Source organism: Anser cygnoides, chromosome 1 (genome assembly GCF_040182565.1).
Source record: "Anser cygnoides isolate HZ-2024a breed goose chromosome 1, Taihu_goose_T2T_genome, whole genome shotgun sequence".
Taxonomy (NCBI): Eukaryota; Metazoa; Chordata; class Aves; order Anseriformes; family Anatidae; genus Anser; species Anser cygnoides.
In genome coordinates this window covers 91,860,025-91,886,090 of record NC_089873.1, presented here as the reverse complement: position 1 = coordinate 91,886,090, position 26,066 = coordinate 91,860,025, and the positions used below count along the sequence as shown (strand labels likewise).

The 26,066-nt window shown below is 36.3% G+C and overlaps 1 protein-coding gene and 1 long non-coding RNA gene across 2 annotated transcripts in view; one reads left to right on the top strand and one right to left on the bottom strand.

The window, feature by feature from the left end:
• Positions 1 to 23,718, bottom strand: part of LOC106039205 (LINE-1 reverse transcriptase homolog) — a 153,584-nt gene extending 129,866 nt beyond the window's left edge. Inside the window, exon 1 of the mRNA XM_067002462.1 lies at positions 23,138 to 23,718. The gene's annotated coding sequence lies outside the window, so the exon portion shown is untranslated. The remainder of the gene's footprint in view (positions 1 to 23,137) is intronic.
• Positions 20,002 to 23,257, top strand: LOC125182001 (uncharacterized). The gene is made up of 4 exons (XR_007160836.2): positions 20,002 to 20,299; positions 21,511 to 22,258; positions 22,379 to 22,458; positions 23,081 to 23,257. It is a non-coding gene; the product is annotated as an uncharacterized lncRNA (long non-coding RNA).
• Positions 23,719 to 26,066: the final 2,348 nt, after the last annotated feature.

The following is a 26,066-nucleotide window of genomic DNA, read 5'->3' as shown; positions in this document are numbered from 1 at the left end:
GGAAACAAGAAAATGATGGGTAGTTAGCAACAGTGGTGCAAGGTTAGGACCAGGAAGCATCTGAAAAGCAGGCAAGGTGCATAGAATCTTAACTAAGAGTGAAAAACCTGAAGCAGAAATAAAATCTGCATGTTGAAATAGAATAATAAAAAAAAAAAAAGATACAATAAATCTGCAGCAGTATAAGAGCTGTACAATAAAGAAGATGAGTCCGCAGAAAGAAGGTGAGTCTACAACTATGCTGAAATATATAAAACAGAGCATGTAGTGTGTCTAACTGGGAAAGAAATGCCTGTTGACTATAGTGGGACTTACATGAGAAAGAAAACAAAATAAGATTATATCTGGTAATTGAATTTAGGGGAAAAAAAAGTGACCTAAGCCCCCCCCCCCAAAAAAAAATACCAACAGGAATTAATATGTTGACAAGGCTGCTACTCAAATTTGATTCTCTCATTCCTGGTCTGTAAAAGAAAGCCAGCATTAACAATAAAAGTTACATGCACAATGAATTGCAAAATTATATGCAAAATTCAAGGTGAACTTTTTGAATTACAAGGATTGTAAGGAGCTGCAGCAAGTTGACATGCCAAGTCTATTAGCATTCATCAATCCCTGCTTGAGTAACATTCCCTTTTGTACTGTGATTTCAAACTTTTACAGCTCCTAGAATGACTTTATTCAGTGTTTCTATTACTAGTTCTTTGTTTGTTTGTTTGTTTGTTTTTTAGAGGATAAAAGAAATCGCAAAATAAAGGACACAATCTAAAAAAAAGTGAGCTACCAGGCTCCTTACTAAGAATTGCACAGCACTATACCTAAAGCCTGTTTAGAGAGTTAGAAAACAAAATTTGTCAACGTACAAGATCATTCTTACGTCTTCTTCAGATTACAGAAGATTATATTGTCTAGAGAAGAGTACGTTGGTCAATCTGAATAAAGATTCCTACATTCTTAGGAAAAGAAATCTCCTGTGTAACAAATGCCAACTATTAATGCATGAAGCACAATTCAACTCCCTTGACACGAAATTAAAAAAAATAATTCTATTTGCAACTTTTTTAAAAAATGAATTGTTATTTATGCGCTTCTAGAACTCCTTTGTTTCTCGTTATAAATGGCTGTTGACAAGAATACAACAAAACACTGTAAAGATGCAATGCAATCTTTTCAGATACTGTAGTATTGCTGAATGGAGCAACAATTCACAGATTATGAGATATCAAAATGGTCCTGCTCCAGCTATATAGAAGTTTTACCAAGGATTTTGGAAAACATGGGTTTAAACCTTAAAATATTTACTGACAAAAAGAGGGACAAAGGGCAGGAAGGGGATACACATTCCTTTTACCATGACATCCAGTCTGGGCTGAACAATGACCATGTCAAATATCTGCCAATTTACTAACTCTATTTTCAATGTTCTGAGTGTACTAAATGTTGCTAAGCATTGGTCTTTAGGACATTTCTGTACTCTGAAAAAGACTTATTGTGCCTGAGGAGTCTTTGGAGGTAGGCTGTATGTAAACACAGGCTATTTAGGAGATTTGGGCAGGGCTGATTTTGGTTTGGGTTTGATTTTGCTCTTTCCCACATTGATGATGACGTGATGCTTGTTATGAATCAAGTCTGTGGGATTAAGCTACCTGTGCACTGTTAGTAAAAAGATGTATGGTCTGTAGATTCTTTATTATCTTTGGATAACCTGAGAACATTAAGGACTGACAGAAATATCTATTTCACTACTTAGGCATATTTAATTCAGTTTAAGTGGTATACCTTTGTCTTTAATTCCTGCTGCAATTCATTACTTCCAATCATGGAGTGTAATAACCTATTGTGCCAATTATACTTATTTCATTTCTCTGCAATTCATCATTTTTATTTGATTTCAGGTGTAAAATGAAAAGTACCAACCAACAAAATTACTTAGGACTATAATGACCTAGTACAATGAGGCCATTCATCATCAGTCCCAAGTTTTATTCTGCATAGATTCTACAAATAGTTTCAATTAATAGCCTAACATAAGTACCGCTGTAAAACATACATTAAACACAACACCTGATCCTGAGGACTGCTGAGGTTGAATTAATAACAATTGGAAGTCCTGTATGCCACTCTGAGTCTGGATCACAAGTAGCACTGATTCAGTCCAATCAGACTCATTTAGGAAAGTCTCGATCCCTAAAGCCTTTATGCACAGAAACGTCTCACACAATTCAGAAGGTGTACATTAAATAACAGTGACTTCCAACATAACATAACTTCCAACATAACATGACATTTTGACTAGAAATGTCAGCTAGGGCATGCAGAGAGATGAGAAGAAACACTGAGGAGGAGGAAAATGTTGACACCAATCATTAGATACTCTTTCATGGTAGATTTCCACACTTGCATAACAATTTTTAATTTACATTTCTTTATAATCAGGGAGGAGAGAGACATCCATAAACAAGACAATAACCTTAAATATAGAATTATCTGATGGGTAGAATAGAAAACCATTGCCCTGATATTTTTATAACCAACTCATGTTTCTACTTTGTTATTTTTGGCAGCAACCTGGTTTCTTAAATTACTCCTGTTACCAAATCCGCACAGAATGAGATTCCTCATTCACAGCTTGAAGTATTTATTATCCTTTTACTGACAATATACATTTAATTAATGTATAGAAGCCCCAAATAAGAGATATCAAAGACAAGCTGTGACAGGCAACCATGTACATGCATTACATTTCCCAATATCCAAACTGTGTGTTAAATATTTGAGCACTACACTGCTGAAAGGATGAATCTGATCCCTGCTAATTGTGCAACTTCTCTTGTGAGATGCCATTCCTAGATGTAGGCCAGCTAAATTATATTTCTATTCACTCACAGAAGCAGCCAAACACACCTACCGCACTTCATAATATAGGTGTTATTTTATAAATAAAATCTCTTTTGCAATAGCATTCTCTTCTAATAAGCGGCTCAAAGCATTACATAAGAAACTATATCAAAAGTTTCTCTTTATGCCTCTCTGTAGATAAATTACTTAACATTACACTAAGGCGTTAGCAAAGAACACATTTTAATTGCAATTGCTAGCTAAAAAATACACCAGCTTTTTCTTAAAGATATTGAATACCTTCTGTAGAAACACTTTGGTTTGTGTCAAATACCACATAGCATCATGAAGTCCACCAGCAAGCACGTCAGATGCACAAAACATTTCTATACTGACATGTAGCAGCAAGCTTAATAAACCATGAATTAAGATTTTGCAACTTTACTTACTAACATTTTCCTCATGTACTGAAAGACACTAGACAAAACAAGGCATACTGACCTGTCACCATTTAATACGATGGCTATGAATTTGGACTGTGGTTAATTTAACATATATTAATCCATTTTTGTATAGGCTGTTCTGTCTTTTTTGAGTGACATAAAAGAATACAATCTCAGTGAAAGCACTTTGCTGCATAAAGATCAGGTTTTATATGCACATGTAACTGGTAAACTTGGCCAGGATTTTTATTTATTTTATTTTTTTTCAGACAAAAAGAAGGGAAAAAAAAAACAAAACACAAAACACCACTTTTCTCAAACTTTTGGTCATGTCCTATCAGCTTCAGTCAAACTCTTATGATTTCAGAGACCACAAGTAAATTCAGATGGCCAAAGAAGAGGAGAAATAGGAGAGGGGCTGGAATGCACAGCCAATAGTTAGAGTAGTCATATTCAACAGTTTCCCCATCTCCAGTTATTTATTTGCATAATTCAGGAGTATGAATCTTTATCTCGTATCTCCAAAGAGAGTGAATTGCTGTGTAGCAATTCTCTATTCCGGGCGGTATTCACAATTTTTTAAGGAACAAAAGAAAGAAAAAGAAATCGAGAGCTAACTCTTCTATCCCAGTACAGAGTGCACCCAGATACACAGATCTCAGCATGTACAAATATATTTCTTGTCTTCTGACCAGTCAAAGTAATTCTGGGTAGTATGATTAATTATTTCTAAAATATACATAGTAATAATATTCTGTAGGTTGCACTCATGTATTCTGCTGAAAGTAAACCTGTTCTATTGACACACAGATTGTGCTAGAAAGACAGACTGACAGCATCCACTTATTTGTAACATGCCTATTCCCATTACTTTGATTGAAATGAGCAGTTTAGCTTTTTGTGTGCATGACCCTTAGGTCAGCATATCACAGTTTGCAAAGCACAACGGACATGCTAGGGCTTGTAATATCAATGTATCACGTGTCAGTGTTTCACTGCAGTCATCTCTTATCAGCATTGTTTTCCCTTGTGTTCTCATCCAGAACAGTTTTTGGCTTTATACATATGTTTGCATCACAGACTCTATGATGGAAGTTTCTAGTGATGCACGCTCAATAAGAAGAAATAAATAACCAAGAGATATGTTGTTGGTTTTGTGGATTTGATTAAACAAATGGGGAAAAAACAAATTATTTAGAAGGATCATGAAAGAAATCAATGACTTGAATATTCCACGTACTTCCGTGCAAATGCAGTACAAGCACACTGACATTACTTTTACTTTTGCTTTGGTCAAACAACATCAACTCGTGAGAAAAACCTGGAGTAAATGAGCAGAAAGCTTACTTTTCAACAAGCCTTAAGACTAATTACTTCAAGCAACTTACACTACAAAAGTGCATGCAATAGGTCTAGAGGTAGATTGTATGTTGGGATGTGCTCTGTCTTTCTGAGATCTCTGCAATTCTGAAAGAAATGTGTTTGAGTAGCTAGATCGGCTAAGCAATAGAGAAGAATTAGGCACTGGGATGTCACCACAGGGTTTGTTGGCTGACCCAGGATAACTGGCTGGAAATGTGGGGAAGTAGAACACACCCTTGGGATTGCCTCTCCTTGATGAGGCAAGTTCAGGCTCTGGTCCTGAACTTGAGAGTGTGAAAAAACAATTGCATTTGCAGCCTGAAATCTTTTCCCCAGCATAGATCCCGTCATATTTTACCCCTAAGGAAGAAAATATATAAGCAATACTTTGTTTGAACCTAACACCACACATACAACAACATTGCTTTATCTCTAAAAGATGATCTGTGTCAACAATTGGAAAATATATCAAGAAACTCTGATTTTCTGATATACATTTTCCTGTATGGTTCTTAAGAAACGGCACATCTACTTGGTACAAAGAAACATGTGGAGGAAGAGGACATGATATCTATGGTATGGTCCTATGATAAGTTTCACCATCTTGTTTTATGAGCAGGAGTGGATTAGCTCTATCTTTAACTGAAGTTCATAACTATTGCTCAGATGTAGTAACAAGCAAACAAGCTCACCTGCAACACTGATAATCTCATAAGCAGGCTATCATGACTACATGAATCCATCTTAAAATACATTTAACTCTGGTGCTAGCTATAAATACACACTAAATTTTTATCTGAGGTCAAATATCTCTGCGATTTTGTTTGTGTAGCTGTTGATATGGTTATAGTATTAGAAGACTCTCCAAAAACATATTGCTAACCCACCATCCAGATACACATTTAAATGAAAATCAATACTAAAAGCTGGTGTTAGTTTTCAGCGCAGAGTATTAGCATTATCACTGACCTTTCATTGATTTGAAGTAAGACTGTCATATTGAAACAATGTTCATCTAAAGTAAAAAAATTCGTATAACTTTAATTTTATTTGTAAAGCATATTAGGTTATCAGCCCTGGAGTTGAAACCATCTATTGAACTGGTACAAAAAAGATACTGGTAGCATGTCTTTCTTAACTCTGTTCTACTGGGCTATCCTAAACTAAAAGCCACTAGATGAAGCTTTTAGCTTATTTATTTAGACTTTTATATGGAGAATTGCATCAGGCAACAATAGTTGAGGAAATAAAACTGTGTTTTAACTGTGGATTTTTTTGCAAAAAAGCTGAGCTTTACCCAGGTCATTCCAGAATGAAAGTTACTTATAATATTCTACTATTAAAAAATAAATTCGAAGTAACAATGGTGTCTGAGAACACCATCCTTTTTCAAATTCTGCAATTCAAATATCTCTAAACTCAAGAAATGTTTGATCTAATTTCTAAGTTTGAGGGTTAATGTTTTCCCCAGGAGACAGTAAAAAAACTCTTAACAGCCCTCAATCTGTACACCTCTTATCTGTGGTCATAAATTTTTGTTCACAGTACAGATGAATCTTGCTTATTAGAAAAGCCTCCACAAAACAAAGAAAGTGTATACAATTATTTGTAAACCAATGAAAACATATTATGGATTTGCAGCACTTGGAAGCACTTACGAATGATAACAAACTACAAAAATTAACCAAAAGTTTGTAAGCTCCTGAAGTCTCAACTTCTATTCAAAGAGCATTGGAAACAAAGGAAGTTTACCTGCATCTACTAAAGGTCAGTTTGCATTTAATTTCTTTCATGCAACTTGTTCTGGATTTGCATGATACCTGACTACTTTCAGTATCTTTAATATATGTTACTCTTGCAAAGGCAAGAACAATCACAGTTAATGTTTCAGGAAGCTGACTGACGGCTGTAGACAACAGGAGCCAAATGCCTGTTTCCTCAGAGTATTTCTAAGTCTCCTGAAGGCACTGTAGACTTTTCACTTTTCCCAAACGTGCTAAATGTAGATTAATGTAAGAGAGATGATATTGGAGCTGATGAACTATTAGTTCTGTCTAGTATGTAAAATCATAATTAAAAAAGAAGCATGTATTGAAGGCAAAAAGAAGTGGTAAAAATAGAAGACAAAATTTCCAAACATTTAAGTAGGTGTGTAAAAAAAAAAAAAACGCACTTCCACTATTTCTAATTATTAGTGAAGAAGTGATGGTGGTGGAAAGCAGCATTCAAAGAATTTAGCAGAACAGAAAATTTGGTGAAAAGAAGATGTACTTGTGCAACTAAAATCACAATGTATAGAAGCTGCATTGCTCTTTGAGATAAAACTACTCAGTGGTATGGCAATTGCAATATAGCCATTTGAGGCACTTGATGTTATCATTTGTGTTATTTGTGTGGTATTTTTTGTAGCAGGCAGGAAGTGCTTGTTTAGTTATTTACACATCTTAGTCAAGCAAATGTTTCTGTGTGAAGAGAGAAACATACTATGTTTTAAGAAATTAATTATTCCATTTTTAAGAGAGTTTTCATCCTTTTGTCAGACTCTGGTTTATCTACCTGATCTTATCCAGTATCATTTCTATAAAGATAAAAAGGATGGAAAAATGATCATATAACTTGACTGAGAGAACACTTGTGATAAAAAAAAAATAGTTGCAGTGACACATAAGTCACAGGAAGATGGTCAAAAGCTGTGGTTAATGAATAGCTGTCTCAAAGTTTAATAAAGTGTTTGGGGAGTGCACAATTTTAAATTACAGAATCCTAGCTAACATTTGTGCTGTGGTCTGGTTATTGGAATCAGAGAGCTTTTCTGCATTAGTGAGATTGTTCATTTCTTTATTGTCGCCTACTTCAGATGACTGAGCAGTGAAACAGACTTGAAAAGTATTCCTGACTTCTCTGTATGCTCTTATGCATATCTCTCATGATTACATAGGATATACTGTTTGACGAGAGTGGTGTTATACTCTGATGTCTAAGGAAATACATGGTGCCAGGGCTCTGGCTTTCTAATGAAGAGGGCTTGTGAAGAATATTCTACTGGGTTGTGTTGTATGCCGTCCAAAACTCTGGAGAGGAAAATGTCTTACTCCACACTTGTGTCACAAATGAGAAACATTCCTCAGTGTCACTGCTTCTTTACCTTATTCTCTGAATGCTGCCTGCTAGTTTTGAAGTACTTCTACCAGGGTCCTTATGTCTCGGAACAAATATTAAGTCTTATATCAATTCCAGTAACATTTGTGTTTAAACCATACTTTTTAATAAAAATGAACAATTAAACAGATATCAAGCAGTATATGAGGACAGTGAAGCACAAGTAACTGACAAAAAAGAAAAAAAAAAAAAAAAGAAGAAAGAAGAATCAGTATCCAGCCCATCTTGGTGACTCATGCTCACGTAAAATGATGGTGCAATGACCCCAGTTGCTTTTGGCAGATCAGATAGGATCTTTCACTAGTGGACCAATAGCACCTGCTTCCTGAAAAGGTCATCTCTCTGAACATGCTCCCAGACAGGTCAACCTACTCGACCAGCTTTGTTCAGTAACTAATTTTCAAACTTCTTAGTGTTGTATAAGTAACTAGGTAAGAGAACAAGCTAGATCCAATGCTCCATGGACATTTAAATGCCTTAATAATAAAAAAGGTGCTTGCAATGTTTTTGACTGTAATGGAATCAGGTACCAAGAAAAATATTAACCAAAAGTTCTAGTTACCTTCAGGAAGGTAGCCCAAAGTGCTGACTAGACAAGATCACAGTTTATTAGCTTGATGTTATTTTTCCCCCAAACAATAAATGTAAATTTCTGGCAGAGGTTGAACTCCACTCAGTTCATTTCACAGCCGGGATTTGAAAGAGCACCGGTGACTTGAATGTGCTTGGCCAGTCAAGACCATCCCCTGGCCTGGAATTACTGAAAGAGATTCACTCCCCGGATTTTTCCAGGTGAGCTTTTCAGGGTTTAACACACGGGTCTAGAAAGGTGAATCCTGAGGAATCATCCTCTGTCTCATTAACTTTATTCTTGTTTCCTCAGCCAGACATTTACAGGATGTAACAGTAGTCAGCATGAAGTGCAGTTTCAGGTAGTCCTCAAAAAAACATTTCAAGCTCTCCCAGTTTGCTGCTTGTTAGCAATTTTAATGCAGAGAAGGATAATAAACAATACCGTGAATGACCATAACAGATACCTTGATAGCTGTTATGCCAAAATTAATGTGACAGATTAGACAGTAATTAGCACATTGTGGGACAAATATTGTTCCGAGGAGAAAATAAAAAGATATATTCAAAGACTTTGTAGTGTTCTCAAGGCAAAAAAAAAACAACTTGGTAAGAACTTGGGTAACATACACCACAAGCTTGTGTTAAAGAAGATTTGTTGTTGTTGTTGTTTTGTTTTTGTTTTCTGATGAAAGAAGTAAACATTTTTAAACATGAACAGTTTGCTTTGTAAGAATTTGATAGGCTGAGAAAGTAGTGGAAATTATGATAAAAATCAGTAGCTGGTAAAAAAGCAAGACAGAACAGACAAATGTTAGTACCATTTATAACCTTCAGTATTTCATTAAAATAAGAAATATATAGAAAATTTGAAATAATGGGGGCAGAAAAGAGCTCTAATTAACTGAATACAGAGACTAGATTTTGATTTCCTTTTTCTGATTTAGGTTTACCGTTACTGATTTCAGGGTAGCTAACTATAAGGTAAGGTTGTGGACAACTGCTTTTATTAGGATTCTATGTTTTCTATACACACACTTGGAAGAGGATCAAGATCTTATTCTATAAATGTATCAGACTCTTTACACTCTGCAAGTACGTAGTCCAACTATATTTTGTGTGTTGATATTTCTGGCTACTTGGCTATTTTTAGAAAGCTGGTTCTTCACTGTTACTGACTTGAGCTGTGTGCAATGAACCAAGGACAGACTGGAATCAAGAGCCAACAATATTCAATTCATTAAGCCTGTGGTAGCACACTTTTCCTCTTCTCTCTGCAATTTTCCCACCTTAAATGCAACCACTGCTGACAGCTGGGAAGATTCATGTTTTTCTAGTATCTTGAAAACAATATATAAGTGCTATGTGATTATTAATAAAATGTCAGAGAAAATATCTTTGACCTTTAAATATTTATAGCTAGGGAGACAGACTTGGTGAGCCAGAGATAGCATGCATTGATGGGACCAACTGGAAGAAACAAGCATGCGTTAAGGCTCAGAAACTCTCCAACAGGTCTGATGAGCAAAAATTACCAGCAAAACAGAGGGTACACACAGGTGCTGTTCACCTGTTTTAGTTTTTCTGCTTCTTTTCCTCTGATCCGATGAGGCCAAGAGCAGTTTTTTTGTTTGTTTGTTTGTTTGTTTTAATGCTTTTTCTGGTTTGTTTGTTTGTTTTTGCAGATAGCCTAATAAGAGATATTCCTGTGTAGTGGATGCTGTTACATCTTCAGGCCATTATCACAGCTACAAAACAACTGACTTACATATTCATCATCTGCATGAGTCTGATTAGAAATTCAAGTGGAGATGCCTAGAAATCAACAAAGGATAAACAAAAAGATAGATGACTGTGTGTATAGTGTAATTCCAAAACAGATGCACCAACTTAACGTCCTGTGTCTAAAAGAGTTTTGATTAAACACTGAGAAATCAATCCTATCCACTAGCAAATAGCAGATAAAGTCCTTAAGTTAACTCTGCATTTTCTGAAAGCTTTGTTTGTTTTGTTATTGTTGCTGGGTTTTGTTAACTTTATTGTGGTTTTGGTTTTAACAGTAAACCTCAGTCCTCTTTTGATAAGGTAATAGAGCCATTTTAGATTAGACATTAAAAAAAAATATAACTGTGTAATTTGTAAAAATCTCTCTTAGGTATATATTCTATCCTACCCTATTCTATCCTATGTTATCTGGAGAGAGTAAGCAATACATCTTAAACATTCCTTCCAGCATTCTGAACCCACAACACAGGCTTTTCTATGATTGATTTGAAAATTGTTTGTAACAAATATTCAAGGCATTTTCTCAGCAATAGGGTGTTCCACTTATTTTTCCTACCCCAACCCTCTCTTATTTTATGAAAAGGATGAGCTTGCATTACAGGAGGAAATGTGCCTGTCTGTGGCTTTTTTTTTCTTTTTTTTCTTTCCTTTTTTTTTTTTTTTTTCCGCCACACTATTTGTTTTCTCATTGATTTATTCTACCAGAGGGCAAACATATTGTGCACAGCTACTTGTGATGCTATGCCACTGAGATATTTGCTTCTGAGCATGTTTTAAAATAGTTGATACTGCCCTAAGGGTCAATGCTTGCCCTCCAAGGATAAACATTTCTGAATTTCAGGCCAGTTATGTCTGATTTCCTTAAAATTTCATAAGACCATCGTCTGTTTACTACACTCTTTCTCTTAATTTACTGCAGGTGGTGGACTACTTCAGATGCCACCTATAAGGTCAAGTTGATTTATATGTGGAGTCTTAGTCTAAGTATACTAAGTAAGAGAATTTCAGTGACTGTTCTTGTTTTTAGACTATTTTTACACGTACATGTATAGGTATAACAATGTATATATATATTTATGTATATTTTTATGTTGGTGCATAATTTTTTTTTAAACTTTGAGAACAACTTATCATTTGAGCAGCACCTGTGTACTGCAGTGCTTTATTTGAAACAGTCGGATTGGTGTTTTGCAATTTTCTGCATGCATTTTCCTGCAGAAACTTTTTATTGTACAGCAGCTGCTACATCAGTAATGTTTCTAGTCAAGGAGAAAAAGTATTTGAGCCTGCATTATCTAAACAAGCACATTCCATAAACCGTAAGATTAATAAAAAATTAGATAAAAATCTTGAGAGATGAAAAGCTCTAGTAACTACTTCCAATGGTTAACACTCACCCCTTTAACCCACATCTGGAAAAAAGAAAATATTTGAAAGCACAAAGCTTTCAGAATTTCACTATGCTTGTGTTTATTTCCTCAAAACGGTAGCTTTGTGCTCCCAGCACACATACTGTACTGAGATCCATTGCTGAGGCTTCTAGATGTTAATGAAATACAGACAGCCAGGGAAGTGGCAAGAGAAGAGATTTGCATCCATAAGCAGGTAGAGGCATGTAATGCACATTTTACAATGCCTACCATAAAATAAAGATTTGAAAAACACAAAAAATTGCTTTATACTATCAATATATTTCCTTCTTAGAACTGAGCATCTGTGAATCACGAAGGCTGGTGTTATTAAAGAAATGATCTAATAAACTAGTGGAGATAATTTAGGGTCTTAAAAGAAAGCTCTCAGAAAAGCTACTAATTTGCATGCTGAGTGCAGCACCGTAGTAGAAATGAGAGATGTAAGAAAGGGAACATGACATGGCTAGGGAAAAGGTGTTATAATTTTAGGGCTTAACTGTATGCCAAGCTTTAGAAAAGGAGCTGGGAAGCTGGAGGAGGGGGAAGTGGAAAAAAAGAAAGAATTCTGAAAGCTTTTGCTTCGTATTCCTACGACACAGTTCTTCTGAAATGTCTAGCCAGTTAGAGAATGTCTGCCATGAAAATGGGTTACCGTAATTTCAGCATGAGAGGAGAGCAAAAGGGAGGGCAGGAGGCAGAAGTAGGCAAGGCATGTAGAAACATATTTGTATTCTGCTTTTGAGTCTGCGCTCTTGGCAGTTCTGTTGTTTCTCTCTCTGCATTACCTCTTGCTGGGACTGAGCTGCCTGTTTGCCTGTGTCTTCTGCTGCTCCCATTTGTGTTGCCAGTGCACAGGTCAGAACACTTCATCTGTTCCGCCATGCTCTTGGAGTCATAAGTCCTCCCCAGAGTGATAGGTGGGCCAGGACATTCAGCAGGATGCCAATACTAAGTTATGACTGAGTTGTCTGAGATTTGTGGATAGGTATACTTCAAATATAGTTTAAGAAGCAACTGGTAGTTTGCTTAGATACAAGAATTTAGGAACATGCAGCAAATATGGAGATGATTTTCCTGTGCCACAACTAAGAGAAGAAAACTTAGATAGAATATCACTGAAAAAAACATGCATAGAAAGAAAAAGAGGACTTCTGTCATTTCTGAAGATATTTTTTACTTTGAAAAAGTGAGAATTTCTGCCTTATATCTCCCTCCTTAGAAGCTCAGACCAAACCCCAATAAGCTATTGGTACTGCCAATAATACTAATTAAGCTATGATTCAAGCAGGAAGGGGATTACTCAATTTTAAATTCTGTCTCACGTTGGTATCTGACTTTATTATGTGAGACAACATCTTTATGTAGTGTATATTAGCATATTTCCCCTGGTTTATGTGAAGTTATATCCAATCCAGCTAGGGATCTGATCTGAAAGAGTGGTAAAAGAATAAAGCAAGAGAAACATTAAAATAAGAGAGAATTAGTGAGACTGTAATCATAAGGAAACATACTATTCAGAAAGTGCAGTCACTATCTCAACATAATACTGTCAGGAGGATCCCTATCACAACCTGGGGATGTGAAGCTCCTTGCTCTGTGGTAGTTAAGGGTCATCCAAGGATCCACACAGGAAAGTGACTTCAGTTTCTGATTAGATTAGGCCTCATGCTCATCAGAAGCATCTCTTTCTTAATAGAATTTGTCTGTAACACAGCCTAAGAGGGCTATTATTAAAAGATTAGGCTGCCTCCATCCTCTTGCTTAATTAATTATTCAGTGTAGAAGTGAAACTCCCTGGTCCCCAGTCTATCAATGATATAACACATTACAATATCTGATTATAGTCAGGCTGGTCAGCCTCCATGGACACCTGTGTATGAGCAATCATTCTGCAAGCAGTTCAAGATTACAGATGAATAATTTTCATATTAAAAACTGCACCAAGTTGACCGTGAAAAACAAAAAGCCACACATTTTATTCTAATTCTTCAAGATGAAAACAAAGCTTGGTCAGCTTCCTTGGGAGAAGGATCTTGGACTAGTACTATCCTTTTCTAGAAAATAAGCATCAGTTGAAGGGAACTTCCAACTGGAAACTTTAAGTGAAACTTTAATCTAAAAAAGGTTTATGATGTTTCTGGATGGAATTTTGCATTACAACAAAGAAAGAACATAGGTTGGAATGAATGAGGCAGTGCATACATCTTTAGGTAGCCAGTGGCACTTAGTAAGAGCATTCATGTATTAATCAGATGACACCATCCAAGTCCTGACTAAACAGTGCAAAGCTGGGATTTAATTCTTCATTTTCCCAGCCTCATGTGATGCTGTTTCCACTAGACTGTTGCCTTGATTTCTCACAATACAATGAAAGGCCTTGGCTTCCTCCTGATTTAGCATGAGGACATTTTTGAAAGTTTGCATATTTTCATCAGGTTGACAGGCCTTTCACTCTGGCTTCCTAGCAAACATGTTTTGTTGGGAAAGAGCAGACAAGGAGAAATGAGAATCTCTAGCTGCTCAGTTTCAACTTGTGGTGAACACAAACCTACATACTGGGTCAAACAAAGGAAAAAATCCTCTTTCTGTGAGGACTGACCTCATTTTATTCTAATTACTCAAGTGGATTTTCTGGAGTACTCGCAGATTAAACATGAATAAATACTGAAAGAAAACTAAAAAGTAATCTCCTTTAACATGGGGCTTTATTTACCTTCTGGGGTTCTGAATTTTGGCAATCAGACAAACATTTTTAGCCACTTACATATAACACTAAGATGAAAATGCTTTCAATACTGTGCTGTAAAAATGGGAGCTTGAACTTTAAAAGAAGATACTTTGATGGATGGAGAGAGGGGTAAAGGAATGGATTAAACACCACTTTATCATCAAGGTTAACAGAATGGTGCCAGTTTGGGGAATCTTTGGAAGAAAATCCTATTGTTTACGAGACTTAATACCACCCATCAGCAATGAACTAGAAGATCATCTATCATATGCACTTTGTTGCTTTTTTCTTCTCTTCCCAGAGGAAGAACTGCATTTGTAGTGGTTTTTTGTTTTTTTTTTTTTTTTAAAGTTTTTATTTTGTAGAGGAGAGGCAAGGATTTGTTTTCAAAAGGTTGCTACTGCACATTTATGAGAAAAGGAGTTGGTAAAGGAAAGCCACTAAATCAGAAGAAGGGAGGGTTTAGGATGAGCTTAGTCCTAAGGGAGGCCAGAGTACATCTCTGAGAATAGTCATTGCCTGACATCTACGTATGGACATTGCTCACTTGAAATTTTCAAATAATGTTATGCTTTCATAATACTTGTTCACAACCACCAAACAAGTAGGTAAGAAAGCTGCTAGACAAAACTATGAACTTATTCTCTATACCAACAACGAGATAGCTGCATTTATTTATTTATTTATTTTGCCATTGGTGTGACAGCCAGCCCCAGGTCTCAAATTATTTCAATATATTAACACATTGCTATATCAATGCCAGTAAGTAAAATACATAAAGAGGCTAACAAGTTTAAGTGATTTTCTGCTGACAACTGTCTCACATGAAACTACACATACCTAACACATAATTGTCTACATCTGACCACAGCTCCTTCCAATTCCCATACCAGTATTTTATCTGCACAGATAAGCCCTTACGAAAAGGTTCTTCCAAGTCCAAGGAGAAGATCTGTCAGTTTTACACAATCTAATAAAATTTTGTATCTGGACCAGCAATCCCTCATAGGAAAGAACATTAATCTTGGTGAGGCTCTTAAATCTTTCCATTTGCCGGTTGCTTTTCTTTAGTCAAAATTATACTATTTCCCTACGTCAGAAGGCAGTTATGAAGATGATTCATTAATGTTTGAATATTCTCAGATATTCTCAGAGCAAGGTGTAAATATAGAAATTTATAAAGAAATGTAAATCTAAAATAAAAACCTTTCTAGATTCAAGTCAAATGTCACCAGCAACTCCTGTCCTCCCAGTTCTGTTTCTCTCTGAAAAAGCAACTAAATTCATCTTGCAACGTGCACATAAAAATATTATCATAAAACAAATGTTACTACAGAATACCAAAATTTTCCATTTCTGCCAAGAAAAACCTGTGTTGTCTTAGCAATATTTTTATTATTTTTGTCCTACCATGTGTTTGTCATTTCTGCCAACTTTGCTGTTCTTCATCTGAAAAAGACAGACTCATCTGGAAGCCACTGTTCCATGTATAGAAGAAGACCACATACACTTAAAATTTTGACAACTTTAGTACAACAGAGTGGGCTATAGGATGAAAAGTTTTCAAAGAAGTTAAACTCCTTTCCTCTAAAAACCCTGAAAATGATTTATGTACCATCTAAATTTCAAGAATACAGAGGAAACCTCCCCCTCTGCCTGCTCAACTTGCAATAACCTCAGGCCAATGTAGACAAGAGGTTTGTATTGGAATGCGAAGACAACAGGAGCATTAGCAATGTGTCTTTCCAATATGGAACATTTATTCTATATCCATCATTTTAAAGGGAGAAAGAAAAGCAAAAATAAAAACAAAATCAGAAAAAAAAACCTTCAGCAGCAGAAGGAGCACATTTTTACAAAGCTCCAGTAAGCAAGTTTTACCAGTATATATTTTTTGTTGTTTGTTTCCTGATAGGACAAGTTTAACTTGACAAAACGTACTCTGACAATGCAGATTTCAAAATGCATGTTTCAAACTCTCCAAATTATACAAAATTATTCTGGATTTTAACTTTAATTGTATTATTCAGCCATATTTTAAAGTTTCTTTGCAATGTTTTTGACTGGAAGTGCACATTTTTTCACTAAAAGTTCTTATAAAATATAATAAAGCTACTTCCTGGAGAAGCAAATTTAAAAAAAAAATCTTGATGGGATAATTGTGATAAAACTTCAGAACTACAAAACAACAGTCTTCCCTTTCAGAAACTTCTTAGGACTTTGACCAAAGCAAAACAGATTAAGGATATAACACAAACAAGAGAGAAAATGCAACCAAGCATTCACATCAAACACTTCTTAGTTCCAGTGCAGAATAATTTTTCCTGGATTCATAGACTTTGGTATATTTTTCTATTAAAGTGCTTTCTGACAAAGCCTTTTACATAAGCTACCTGTTTACATAGCTGTTATTCTTTCTGGAGTGAAACTATCCGTTTTGTAAGTTACAGAGTTGGGCAAGTCCAGTTCAGCCAAATGGAAAAATCAGACCTCAAATTTCTGTGCATGGCCAAACTAGACATATATCAAAAACCATGGCATTTTTCTATCTCTAGTAACAACAAACAATATAGTCTAGATAACCTATCTACAAAAATTGATGAACAAAACCATTGACATATGTATACTATTTTCCTTGAGAAGAGCTTGAAGAAATTTGGAAAGAGACATTATCCTTAAACTGAGATGGAGTCTGATGTCACAGCAAATTCCACTTTTTTTTTTTTTTTTTAATTAAGCTTAGTGTGTGTGAATCATCATGGATATTTCCCTCCCATCATATTCCTTGGAAAAAAATACATAGATTTAACCGATTTGAGTCTCTAAAATGGCAGATAATACTTATATCTAATATATTCTTATTCTAAATACTTAGAACTTTTAAAAGTCATTACAGATGAGGGCTTTCAAGGCAACATGTTTCTTTAGTGCTCCAGCTGAACATAGATCACAATTAATCAGTTTGGTAATGAATCTTGAATTTGCTAGTGACAGAAAATCCTCTGAATTTTTAGTGGGGACTTTTTAACTTCCTTTAGACTTAAAGTTTAAGAGGCGAGAAATAACTACAAATGCCTCTTCAGCACTGTTACCATACTTTGCTTGGACGGTTGTGCTTATTTGTAATTCAGAGTTGTTTCCATGCTCCCACTACGCTAAATCATTTTAAAGAAACCAAGTTTCAGTGGGTTATTTTTATTGTTAATAGAAAAAATCTCATTAGAAGATTTTACTGTGCTTATTCAATGCCACTTCCCAATGAAAAGCAGATAAACTAAGCTTACATTCTATATTGAATAGCCAAGATATTACCACTGTGGATGAGAATTTAATTACCCCCAGGTTTAAATTTACTATTGTTTCCCAAAGTAATTAACTAAACCCTCTTGAGGATTATATACATATTTAAGAGTTTTATCATACTACATGAGGCATTAAATCTAAGCATTATGTGTCAAGCGATCAATTACAGCATTTATAAATGGATAACTATCATCATTACTCTGTATATATAAATAGGGCTAGGCTAAGTCAGAACTTCCCATCCTGCAGAATAATCCAAAGCTATGCTAATTCTAAAACTAAATGTCAAAGTAACAAATTCACAAATATATGTCCTGAAAAAAAAAAAAAAGAAAAAAAAAAACATTTGTTTTCAACCCTGCTGTCTTATCAAGTCTTCCTACATGAAGTTAGTAGCACATAATTGTTGAAGCAATTGAAAGACTCCACCCAAAAACGTTGCTAGAAGTGATGCCCCTTCACACAGGGATTAATTAGACACTTCTGGGTATGGGTTACTCTATCAAGCAGATATTTGACCACCTACAGAAGTGTTCTACTCTAAGCACAGTGGTATATTCCCAATTTGGCTGGTTACTAGGACGAAAAATATCCTTTCACAGCACAGCTCTGAAGATACTTTTAGCTTCTGCAGACCTACATAGAACCCCTAGCTCCCACTGATTTCAAGCTTGTCTTCTGTTAGCGTCAGCTGATGCGAAAAGAAGTGCCTTGTTTCAGGAATTATCCATAAACTAAATGAAAGCACTTGTTTCTCAAGCAGCTGAAACTGTCTAACCCGTTAAGAAAAGGTACTGCTGTGACATGGCATTAGCCCTTTCTGTTCCTGCAATGCAGCTTTCAGAAAGACAACCCAAACACAAAGATCAAGCACCTGAGCAGCCCTAGCCCGTGTCTGAGGCAGAATCCATGCTGTGGTCTATCTTCTGTGCAGTTGTGCCCTGATTCTATGGACTGGCTCCAGTCCCTAGCTCTTTGTGAGGGAGCTCCCATCTCCTGAGCACCCCAGCAGCCACAATACTTATCATGGATCATGGAAGTACAGGAGCCCCATAAGTGTCTTTGAAACCCAGACAGGTTTCACTGTAGGGGACTCATGCTATTTATCTAGTTTTTATTAATTTTCTAAATTTGAGATCCAAGCTGTTTTAATCTTTTGTCTCTCTCTTGTGAGTTGAGATGCACAGTTTAGAAATGAGACACGGTGCTTTGGAAGGCAGCTTTGCAATTAACCATTCGAGTGCATGGTGAATTACGTTGAAACATCACATTTGCTTAAAAAGAATGCACCCCACAATAGATAATGTGTTATAACAACAAAATTAATCTTTCTTTTCTTTTCTTTTCTTTTCTTTTCTTTTCTTTTCTTTTCTTTTTTTTTTTTTTTTGATAAAAGGACACTTTCATGTTGTTCAGAAGCACCTCTATTCATATTGATACAGATCTCTCCCCTACCCCCCCCCCCCCTTTTTTTTTTCCCTTTCTGTCTTTAATGAAAGAAGAATGAGACAGTTTAGATTTTATTACCACGGTCACTGCTGAAATGCGTATTAAATTAGAGATGTGCCAGTGCTAGTGTTTTGACAATAATTCAGACAGTTACAGAACCACTACAGACATGTCAGTCTCTTCTCTCTGCTTAACATCTGCTTCAATAAATCCAAATCAGATTCTGCCTAGCCAAGTCCACAGTGAAACCTACAAACTTAAAGCAAATACTTTTCTAAAATACCTTTTATTAAGACAATACATAGATAAATACAGAAATATAAATAAGAAATGATGCTCCCCAGACCAAGTAGTAGTCACCATTACATAATTGTTATCTGCAATATTCGAGTGCTTTAGTTTTTGAGCCACTAACTTTTTTTTTATTCACAGAAGAGGATGACAATAAAGCACATACTTAATTTTCCTGTTGAGCTATCAACAGAGTTAAAATGTCTTTGGGTGTATATGTGCACATATATGCATATGCACGCACACACACCCCTAAACCTAACTTCAGTTTTTGAGAGTGGGACATCACAGAACCTGTCTAATGCCTCCCAGCCAAAAGTAAAATAGAACAAAATGTTAAATGTCAAATCATAATACATTGCTGGCACAGAAACTTTGAGAAGATGGGAGAAAAATATTCACCTCACAGCACCAGGGAGATGCTATTTAAGTTTATCTGATTTGCTGTCATTAGCTGTATATTGTAGCTATACCCTTCACTTACTATGTATGATACAGTTCGTACATAACATTTTCTTTGCTCTTCCAGACAATTAAATCATTGTGAGAAGTGAAAATGACCATGGTATCGTGCACCAGAAATTCATCTGCAACTCTTCAGGAGGTAGGTACAACACTGAAATGTCCTTGTGACCTACAGCAAAAGAAAAAGAGAGCTATTTACAGGCAAAGGCAAGCTGAAGAGGCCACAGGGATTGATGACATCACAGTGATCCCTCCAGGCTACTGGGCAAATAGTTACAGCCACAATAAGTGACACATGGCAACAAACCTGTCTGCGGATGGCAGCAGGATTTCAATCTGCTCCTGAAAGGCCAGCCACAGGTTCAGAGGCAGCAAAGGCATGTTCAGAGGAGCACTGAGCTGAACATATGTATCCATGTGTGAATGTGCTTGCACACTTCTTCCATGCCAGCTACTGGAGGAAATGGGCTGGGCTGAGATCACGAATGTACCAGGTGCAGAGTGAAAACAGACCCAGCTGTAGCTCCAGAAGGGAAAATTCTTTGCCCCAAGAGGCTGGGTAGGAATTTGCCTGAGCATTTCTCTCCTGGCAAACACAGTGGTAATCATGGTTACCATGTGCTAGTAAAGAGCAACTACCTTGCGAAATACAGAATATTTTTTAGACTAAGGGGTGAAACTCGCCTGACCTACACTATCATTTGAATTCAGATATTTCTCCTCCCTGGATAATTTGCTACACATGCACACACACATATTCCCAATTTAAGTGTCACATATGAATGTACAGCTTTATATGGTGACCATAATACTTTGTGATCATCAGAGATTGATTTATTTTCCACTCCCCCCACCCCCCAAGGTGTTTTATACTCAAAATCCTTTTTAAAGCTTGTGGCAAACTGCTGCAGTTAGAAAAGTAAGTTACCATAAATTTTGAGACAGGGTGAAGAAGTGTTAGCTACAATTCTGTGGTGCTATAAATACATTTACCTGCTTTGAATATTACAAAAGTGGAATAAGTCATTCCCATCCAGGGAAAGATTTATGGGAATTAGGAGATCTGTAAGGACTTCAGTTTTTCTCAGTTCTGCCCTGATGACTGACTAATATCCAAGGCTATGTGTTTTCGCTAACACAACCACTAAGTAAGGACCTTTCTCTACTGAGCAGCATGGGGGGATGTTAGAAATGCCAGGTGAGGGAGCAAGTCATGCAGGAGGCCCCCAGAGCAGTGTCATTAACCTTGTGGGGTACTGAGTGGTGCTGACCAGTCCAAGGACAGCAACATGGAGAACTGGCTATCTTGATCCTGCTTCCTGCCCTTTGCACACTAAAGATGCATCCAGTCCTAGTCACTGGACTAAACTACCCCAATGACTTGAGTTTCAGCCTCTTGAGGGCTGAGTTCATGCTCCTCCAAACAGCGTAATAAAACATATATGGGAACACAACATCTTAAGAAAACACAACATGTTTTCTTAAGAAAATTGCTCAGGTCCATGATGAAAAACCTGGACTTGGAGAGAAAGACAGTCATGAGCCAGTATCAGGGTCCTGCCCGGAGATGAGGAAAGCCCCTGTATCTAATGACTATCTCCTGTATCCTAGGTGGGTAACTAGACCACCAAGCTGTTAAATATTCTGGTGTAACTTCCATCTCCCCATATAAACCTTCGAATAACTTGTTTTCTTTGTGTTTTAGGTAGGGAAGCCTTCTTACACCATCAAGAAATCTGTTCCCACCCCAGCTCTGTTGAGGAGATGCCCAGCGGTTGTGTTATATTAAGAAGTCATATAACTGAATTAGCCATTGAGTTATAGATTAAAACAACAACAACAACAACAACAAACAAAACAACAAAAACAACAACAAAAACCCCTTACAGGATTATATGGAAATAACCTTTTTACCTTTTACCATCTAGAGACATTTAAAAGGGATTGTGGGAGGGCAAGAGAAGACAGTGGGTCATTGAGGAGAAAAGAAATTCCTTGTCTCTCGCCTGCTAACAATGTATTTAAACCAAGCAAGAAACATCTAGAAGTAGCTTGGTGGGAAGAAGTGCTAAGGCAGTCCAAATATTTCTCACTTTCTCAGATCAGCAGCCTGTACTTGGCTAACGCTTTCACAGAGTGTTAACCAGTTATAAGGATAAGTATTCTTATCCACAGAAATGAGAAATATTCCAGAATAAATTTCTTTCATCTTCTTCCATATAGCTCTGTAGCTTGCTGACCATGCCTTATACTGCCCTGTAGGGTGGAAGTAGTACCTATAGCCCATTACTGTCCCTTGTTTCAGCCACAGACTCAGAAGTAAATGATCAATAGTAGGAGATAACAAGTGTGGGCTTTGCAACTCTGCCTTTTGAGAAACATCTCTTGAAGGAACCACTGAACTTCCTTCTAAAAGTCATACACAACACTTTTTCAACAATGATGAGAAAGAGGTAAAATAAAATGTCAGTGCTATAAACACAAAGCTAGAATGCATCCTCTCAGTTTACGTGCATATTCAAATGTTCATATTCTTCTCTTATTGCTTCTGAAATCCTTCTCTGCAAAAACAGGTTCTCCCTTCAAAAGTCAAACAACAAAAAAGGTCTTCTTTGAATCCAACTCTGGAGGTAACAATGCTTAAACAGTTGAGGTAATGGTATGCTTTAATTATCCAATCTCTCCCACAGACTAAATGCACAAAATTATAGACAGATTAGAGAAGTAGTGAGAAACCAGCCAGCTGAATTTCAGCTTTTTTTCTTTCTTTGTGATAGGATAGAATATGGTAAAACCATCTGTAAATGCACTTGGATTTCAGCACAGAAAGAATCAGAATTCATTAGAGGATATTTTAAACACATTAATGTCTTGCCTCATTTTGTAAAAAGATATTTTTATAAAGGTTCTTAGACTAACACTATGATGCAGCAAACTGCCATGATATCAAGGTCACTCATTTGATAAAGGACTCTTCACCTGTTTCTGCATTTAAATCTATTTCTTTCCTCCATAACAGCATAAATGGAAACTTGAATAAATCTTTTCTGATCATAATTTGAGGTATCAATATATTCTAGGGATGCACACATGCATATGTATGTGTGTGTGTATTTGCATATACCTATAACTGAATAAAATATCTATGTATATATACAAACATACAAATATATATATATTGGTGCTTTCATCTCAAATTCAGGTGGAATGCAAAATGAAGAAGTTGGTAAATTAAGGCATTAAACAATTGCATACATTTTGCTTTCTGTTGCTAGGACACCACAGTCTCAACTCGAACCTGTTCCTGTTCATGTTAATGGACAGCCACTTACAGATCTGTGTGATGTATGGCCAAGACCCCAAGCCCTGAGAGTTCATCTTCGTGTTGTCAACTGGGATTCCAAATCTGTCTCCTCAACCCTTATGCAACATGGGTGTTGGACGCTGGCAGATTTCATGCAGCAGCTATTACTTTCCTTGTTTCTGAAAAGCTACAAACAAACAAAAACGTTAAGAGAAAACAGTCTATCTGTTTGGAAGCTGTAGTGAAGACAATATGTGTTTTTTTTTAATACCTTGAAAATGTGATAACTGTGCTCTCCAGGCAGAAACCAGCTAGTAACATAGTTTTGTGATCATTCAAGAAAGTATTAGGCATTTTTAAATTTTTGGAGATTTTATAGATTTTATATATATAATCTGTCACTGAAAGATAACTTTCTACTTGAGTTCAATTCATCAAGTTTCTGTAAACAGCTTATGACCAATGCAAAACCCACCAATAACACTACCTCTTCACAGTGAGCATTGAAGTTCAGTGCGTATAACAGCGCGCTTACAACTTGGGTGGGTTGTGCCCAAATTCAGTTTACACTTTAACCTAAATCCATCAAGTGCAGAGTACATGAAATTGTCAAATTTTACAATGATAGGCTCACTGTGAAATGAGCATTGTACTACTGCTGTACAGTGCTGGGGCTCCTTTCTAGGAGCTAGGCCAAACTATTAGCCCTTAATTGAATGTGTAGTGTCCATTCACTGTGTCAACACTAAAGTATTTTGAGTAATAGGATGAGTTGGCTTTGGCTTCTTTTCATTGGCTGGACCACATCTGGATATGTGAAGCAATGCTTTACATTATGAGGTAGAGGCTGAGGGAATAAAGTCAGGCTACAGAGATACAACTGCCATGAAATTTATGTCAGCACCATTTTATTTTTTATTTTTTACTTTGACTGCACAGAATTTCACACTTACTGACAAAAGGGTTTAGGAAAATGATGGCTGCCAGACTGACCTATTTGTTATTGCGCCATGATGATAAACGTTGCAATCAGTCATTTTACTACCACCATACTCAACCCTAGGGACTGCATTTGTCAAGATCCATAAATGAACACCTTAAGATGGAGTAGCTTTGAGACTAATTTTTATAAACATGCATATAAATTATTTTTTCAGCCTGCAAGGTTGCAAAGGTGAGCCATTCGTTCCAACACCAAGCAGCTGAGATAAGACAATACAGCACATACTTTACTTCATATATTTCTTTGTTGTCTCAGTTTGACTGTTCACCTTGCACTGACACTTGCAGTGCCTAAACAGATATGGTCACTATTTCTATTTACTTAAATGACAAAATCCTCATATCGAGTTTTCTGCCTCAGTAACTATTCCTGCTCTAATAAAAGACCAATCAATTATGCAAGTGTCTGTGCTCCGTCTGCTCAACAAAATTTTGTGCTACAGATGGTACAAATGGCCTGGCATATGCAAAATCCAGTATATTTATCTCTTAAAGACTGACAAAGGCAGTAAAGGGTTCATGTATAAGGTAGACTGGCAGAGCCCTCTGGAAGAATTTGCCCACTTATAGCATGGGCTATAGCAGGGTTATCAGATCCCCAATTCCATGGGTGTTGTGCATGCAAGTACCTCATTGCCTGTACAACTTTGAGAGTCGAGGCCAGAAAGAGTGCCTGAAAACTAGGTTCTATGTGGAGATTTGGGAACATAGACTGATACAAGTTTTAGCCTGATGCACCCTTCATTTTCTCAAAGTGCTTTGACAAGATTTTCCTGAACAAAAAAAAATGTTCAGAAATTGCTATTAACTTTCCATCACAATTACCATCTCATTTGCATTTGGCAGTAACTTACTACTTCAAACATTCAGACTTTTTGAGTACAAGTAACTAACAATCTATGAGGCACTGAAAAGAGTTTTATGTACAAAAATTGCAGCACTGGTTACAATTAAGTGTTTGTCCACACTGAAGCCCTGTGCAAGTTCCCTACTGCTGATCACCATTAGGAAAACACAGGAGTTAAATTAACAGGGTGAGATATTCCTGAGAACCTCCACAGTAACTCCATCCTTTTTGCAGTGTTAAGTATGGCAAATTCTGCTTTTGCTTCAGGTATTCATACATTTTCCTGAATGCAGACAGAACTGAAGCATGCTGCAGCTTCTAAGACCCATTCAAAATCAGAATCTTTTAAAGAGAAGGGAAGATTCATATAATTGTGCACTTATTCTTTTGATCTTCCTTCCCCAGCACCAACTTCACAGGGAGAATCTGGGAGATCAGTAACGTAGGTGAGAATTTTGTTCTATGCTTCAGTGGCCAAAACTCACTTGTCTTGGTTAAATATTTAATGACATTTAGGAGTGGTCTGTACAGAGCAAGTGCTGATACCATAATAGAAAGAAAAGAATTAGATCAAAAATCTTAATAACAATTTTCTTCCTTTTCACGTGTTCCTTGAACTCATGTTTATTTCTCAGAAATGTGTACAATAAATTTAAAATAAAGTTTTGCAACAGTAGGGTGTAGTAGTACAACCGCAAGATTTAGTCAAAGTAGACAGAGTTGGAATATGGCCTGCAACTCCCTTGGAATCATTTCTCCCTTGAAAAAGACCTTTAAGATCATCAATTCTAATAATTCACCTACCACTAAACCACGATATATATATATATGTATACATATATATATAAATAATATAAAGATAAAACTATAATAAATATGTGCATGCATGCACAAAAGTTGCATTGCTTTAGAGAGTGTCACATGCTGTTAGAGTTGTTAAACAGGTGGTCAAAACCAAACATTTCTCTTCCTGCCCATCTTAACTGTCTGTTTTCCAAATCTCAGAATAATTAATCTGTAATAATGCACTGAACTAAGAATTCTTCGAAGTAAAATAGGAATTTGATTTTAGGATGTTATAAGGACTAGAAAATATATGTGCTAGATT